The 6516-nt window shown below is 35.9% G+C and overlaps 1 pseudogene; it reads left to right on the top strand.

The window, feature by feature from the left end:
* Positions 1 to 3888: 3888 nt before the first annotated feature.
* On the top strand, positions 3889 to 6516 carry LOC136259645 (cilia-and flagella-associated protein 96-like; annotated as a pseudogene).

The raw sequence follows: 6516 nt of genomic DNA, 5'->3' as shown, positions 1-6516 counted from the left end.
ATGCTTGCATTTTGCACACATACATATTACATACATGCAAATGTACATAATAGTCTGCTCCCTGACAGATGTCTATAAGCAGAGATGATTTGTTCCCTGTGAATTTAACAATAGGTGAGTATTGTCTTTTCCATTATCTATTAATATTTAAACTCATTTGAATGCTATTGTATCCTGCGAAAACCCAGCATAATGGTGCAAGCCTAAATTTACAGTGATTACAATGGGTAAATACCCCAAAAATTCTGCAAATTTTAAAATGCTTTTTTCTTGGTGAAGAAAGAGTACGTCTAACAGTAAAACTTGGATATCACGTTAATCGCCTACTAAAGAGGAGTTCGAAAATCTGTTTTATTGCTGGATACACCAGCTATGGACATTTGCTTCATGACATCGAAGCGATCATACGCGATCAATCTTTCTTTGTAGATTTTGTCTCTGTATGTAGTGAAGAAAGGTGATACAAGGAAATACAAATCCAGTAATGAATTCCCTTATTTATGCGAACATGATGGTGCAAGTTTCAACTCTGTATATGATTACATTTGCAAATTACAACTATTTTGTATGTGCCTGTAATTTATTTTCCCTATACTTGCTGTACAAATTGATCTTTCTGTTGTTGGTACTTTGTAGGGCTGTAACTTCAAGTTATTGGCATACGAGGCTGAAATTTTGCCAGAGCATACATTTGGTTATGTGATTATAAATATTCAATAATAAAGAACTTGACAAATGCACCATTCTAGTACATCTGGTCACATATACATGAGGAAGGGTGTATCTATTCACTCGACTGGAGGACTACTGGACACACATGAAGTTTGTTCAAACATCTTTCCAACCACTAAAAGTGATTAGCTATGTGATGAATACCAGACACTCAGGGTTCTCAGGTGTCTTGTCTTGCATTTTAGAGGCACATACAGGTATATAGCTGCATTCTAGTCTTAGCAAATGATTTAATGGATTATGATGATTTCGATTCATATACCAAATCACCTGTCATGACTAATTTGGTGCAATATTTCATACTACCACTTTTTAATACACACAAATATACCATATAGACAACATGCATGCTTGAAGGAAATCAGTTCCTAGAACTAAGTATTTCTCTTTGACTTTTAAATAGAAACTTACTGATTTTTTTTTCGATTGATAGTAGTGAGGATTAAATGACATTGACACAATGAAATTACAGACATTCTAAGAAATTATTCCTAAATTAACAGCCACTTTTAAAAGACCAGTCATAATATAGCTATAGTGAGCTTAATGCAGACATGATTGGTCCACACTGTAGTAATCCCATTATCTACACTGGCAATATTAAATTTGTTGGAATTCTAGGAGACCACCTGGCTAAACCCTGTACCACTGATGTCTGAGCCTTCTGACATATAATTCTATTGACAAAGTTTACAATCTGTACATGTGTTGTCATTATTATTAAAGCTTTTCAGTGACCAGCACTGAAGGTCTAACAGCAACATGTACTGCTGCCTTTGGATTACCTAACCTAACAAACAGAATAGGAGACTTCACAATGTTAGCTTAATTTAGCTACAAATAAGGTAAAACAGAAAATGGGCCAAAGAAAGGAAAAAATCCCTCCAACCCCAGTGTTTGAACGCAGGCCACCAAATGTCTAGTCAGGCACCACACTCAGTTGATGAATTTTCATTGTGTAGGTCTATCTCACTCTACTAAGTCTTCTGCTTGCACACATAACAACCATGTTGCTAGTGAAAGAGTTAGTACTACCACAACAAGTTGGTCCTCACCTCATAGTTTGATAGTTTGATATGCATTCTGCTTATCAAACTATTATTATTCTAAGTATATGTACGTACATTGTGCAGCATAATTATTACAAAAGTAGGTTGGAAAATCAGCATGTTTGCAGATGTTGAAGTGGCCCATTGACAGATATGTTGTAAGTGAACATGTTCTATCTCGGTTCTATGACAAGCCAAAATAAATTTTAACTATCACCTTATGAAATCTTTTTGAGATTCACGGCTGCAGCAATAAAACGACCTCAAAAATATCTCCCTACAGGAATCGGGACCCAGCAACATCTTAGCTAACCTACACGTAATATTGTAAGCATTTTCATATTTATTAGCACTGCTAAACTCGCTAAAGCAAGGCAACTGATGAATTTATTTTTTTGTGTGGTGTGTAGGTACTTGCAGTTACATAGTAAGTAACCCAGCTACCTGTGCATACAATTGTACAATAATTTTCACAAGATGAGTATACACACATCATAATATGAAGTGAACACTGTGTAGGCTGATATACAATTGCTGTGACAAAATTACACAAATATTCATCACAAGTTTCATGTATTAGTTGAAACATGATGTGTCAGAGCTACATGGACATCAGGTATGAGGGGTATGGCCAAGATACAAATAGGATGCAGAGAGACCAAGCATTTATTGGTTTGTAAAGTTGAAAAGTATTCTCTTTTGTTGAGCATATCAAAAATCATTGAAGGGAGAGTTTGAAGACTTTTTTTAAGAAGTGTTTCATCATGTATCATATTATAGCACAATAATTGATATTACCAAACACATGTACAGTTTTAAATTGCCATGTACATAATGCCACTATGTGTAACTAGCTACACTTAGCTAGAGTGTAGACTGTAGTTATCATGCCTCATAGTAGAACCTCCTTTAGTATGTACCTATGGATATGCAATGACATGGTCAAAGCCAGAAACTATAGTTACATCTGTTTTGAGTTTCATGATATAAGTATCATAATGTATGTATAATTTGAATGCTTGCAAATACTATATCACTTTCACACAAAGGAGCCACCTGGGCTACATTCACAATGTAGCCCAGTTGGCGACTTTGCCTGGGCTACATCTGAATGTAGCCCAGGCTACAACTGGGCAATGGTTATAGAGACATTAAGGCCAAAATCAATTGTGGGGTTCAATTAATACTCACGTGATTATTATGCACAACTTGGATTGTGCCATGAAAACAAGCATTTTGTTATCCTCACTGGCTTGCTACCCTATGAGTTGAAAAATATTGGGCTAAAGTGTGAACTATAGTGCCACAGCATATTCACCAAGTGTTTCCGCACATTTTCGAATACAGACCAGACCCCCATTACTGATAACACAAAATTACCACTCTACACGACTACAAGCAAGCTTACCCATCTAGGCCTTTAGTAGTTTAACTCTGTCAACTTAACTCTGTCAAACAATTCAATAACACTGTTTGGATTAAACTCTTATGAGCTCGTGTAACTGAAATTCTCCATGATATGTCTATGACTTGTCCGTTCATCATAACCAAATGTACCGGCTGCTGACCCATAGTCAAATATTTTAGGCATTTATGTATAATACATCCAGTGGTTGCACTCATATTGGCTTGGGTGAATAATCACTTGCTTCAGGCTATTATTACTGAGCCTGATACAGATTGGAAGTGTTACATATTAGCTGTAAAACGGAACATAGCTGTAACACAGAGTATTCCGGCTTTTGCCTGATATATATGCCTGTGTTACAACTACTACTTGTAACTACCCTGTATTAATGCTTGCAACAAATTCACTGTGTGGTTTCAAAAACTTTATAAGTATCCATGTGATGACTATAATTTTAAAATGTATTTGTGATGCTTGTATATAAACATTACAGGTGATTTATCCAACAGTTTATGATTTTAAGTGGGATCATCATTTGTGTTTATTTGTGTTTCCATTTCTTTTCGGTAAACATGCAGTTTGGCACATTTGGGATTTTAAACTTTTAAAATTCACAGTTTTGTAATGTTTCTCATTAATTCATAGGTATATCAACGTCACAGTTGGTGGTGAATTCAAGCACTTACCTGATCCCTATACAGTCATATACAAGAAGTTAGAAAGGTATTGAGTTTAGCATGTACACACAGACACATACTACATGTACATATATGCATTTTCAAATGTACGTACACACAGACAACTGCAAGTCAATAATTAATATATATATATATATGCTGTATGCACCTCAGAAAGAAAGACTAGATCACACTAAACTATTGAAAGGGGCTTCCTTCAAGTTGCACAACCATCCATTAGAATACTTCGAAGCTAATCCATTCAAGCAAGAAAAGTGTATGTTTATGTACTGCTAATCTTATTATCCAATACCATCATATACATAGCCCAGCCCCTATATGACGAGTCATCATCAACAAGTAAGGATAAACCAAAGCCATTCAGGCCTAGTAACCCAGCCAAACTGGTAAGTCTTGGATAATTAAGGAAATCAGAAATTATATGTTTCCTTTAGCCTGGTGGGTGCAAGGCTGGTACATTTGATCCATATATCCCACTCATTCTGTGGACCCTTATAAAGTGAAGACTGGTAAAGCTGCTGCAACTAAAGATAGGAAAGTGTTTCAACCTTCACCTGGAGTTAAACCTTATCCCACTACATCAGTTGTTTCACAAAATGTTGTCAGGTAAGCATTATTTAGCTGGCAAGGAAACACATTACAGATATAAAATCTTTTTAATGTTGAAATAACATCCTGTCTTGACCAATTTCCCAAAGTCTGTTTATGTGGTGTGCAGAAAAGATTTTATTGCTAAAGATTATGTAAGCCATATATATTTGAACACGATACTAAAATTTCATCCTTCCAACATGATACAATATATTATACGTAGCTTGTAGCTTATGTAGCCAAGTGTATTTTAAAACCTTAGCTGACATCATTGGTATACTTTTTGGTTGTTGAGAAATACTTTTCTATTATATACAATAATACGTTTAAATTACAAGGACTTTAACACTTCCACAGAAGTAACATCAGCACTCACTGCTGACTTGATGACTGCAGACCAAAATACTGTTGGCATGTCTGTGGCCTATAACTTTGGAGTACGCACTCAGGGATATAATACCTCCTTTGTGTTTGCATACATTATCATAATCAAATTAACCTGCTACAATAACAGTCAGCTCGTATCTCTAATGCAAACCCTTATGGTGAGTCTGTAAATTGTGTGATGAATAGTAGCATATAATTATGTAGTATTTTTGTGGTTGAAACAGTATTACAATTCTAGACTGCATGTTGCAGGGAATCAAGTCACCACTGATTCTGGGATTTTGTTTCTGCATTTTCATGTTTCAGCTACATGTTTCTGACTCCCTGTATTCACAGGTTTTAAGCCTTCTCACAGGATAGGGTAGGTATAAACAGTGGACCCGGTGACCAAGGACCAGGGACCAGGGACCAGGGGACCCACGAGGATCCAGATTTTTTTGGAGTTTTATACACTTCACTATATTCTATACTTGTACTAAGTACCTCTGCAAGTAGTCTTGCATGGCCAATCCACTTTTTCCCCATCACAGTGTCTCACACGATGTTTATACCAATTAGAAACTAGAGGCCTAAGTGCTTCTGAAAAATTGTCTGAAGCTGACTGCATTTATAGGCTAGTCTATTAATGTTACGTAGCTGCTAAAGTTTAGAAACATTGTGAAAATGCAGTAGTCTGTATATTTGCCAGCCACGAGGCTTAGCTAGTAAACAATGTATCCAAATTTTAGTAGCTAGGTGACATTATAGGCTAGTATGCTCATTGTGCAGCAGGTGAGTGGCCAATCAATGCTGTCAGATTTAGACACTTTTTTGCAGAGGCGTTTATAATTAATTTCTATAACATCCTTGACAAGGAAAAGTGGATTGACCATGCAGGACTACTAGCAAGTTCAAGTATAGAATATTGTGAAGTGTATAAAATTCCAAAAAATGTTGGATCCTTGTGGGTCCCCGGGTCCACTGTTTATACCTACCCAGTGGGATAGCATTCACAGAATTCTGATATTAGTAGCAGTTATAGAGATTCTCAGATTCAGTGTGTCTCATGTATTATTAATAAGTCTGTTAGAAGCGTATCCTTTCTTCTCTTTGCCACACAGCACTTTATCAATTAATTTTGTTTACAAAATGAGTGGTGATATATTCACAATTACTGTAAAGTATTTAGGTTAACACATGCTGTGTACGTAATTATAGCAGATCAATTGTTACTACATGTTGGCATTTGTAAACCGAGTGGCATATTTGATATCCTTTTAGTGTCGTACAAACCTTTCAGCATCTTACATAGTTTGGTTAAGTATATATAATACCCTTGTAATTAGTGGTCATGTTTGTGGCATTCCTCATGGAGGTGAAAAGTGTTTTCTCATCTTAATGTATCTGTGTTTTTATTGTGTGGTATACAAAATGTGTGTGGCTGCTGTTAGCCTTTGGCATGTATACACACAAAGTGAAAACTGTTAACAGTAAAGTGATAAACTTCAACACTTTAGGAGGATGAATAGAACCAATTTCCTGACAGCAGCTCCAGTCTCATGAAGGACATGATGGATCAATTAAAATTGTCATGTTACACAACACTCATGATCATTACTCATTGTACGTACAGATATTGTGATATTTTCCAACAATCATCACTTATAAATAT

The sequence above is a fragment of the Dysidea avara genome, chromosome 7 (assembly GCF_963678975.1).
Source record: "Dysidea avara chromosome 7, odDysAvar1.4, whole genome shotgun sequence".
NCBI lineage: Eukaryota > Metazoa > Porifera > Demospongiae > Dictyoceratida > Dysideidae > Dysidea > Dysidea avara.
This window is presented reverse-complemented; position numbering and strand designations above follow the sequence as displayed.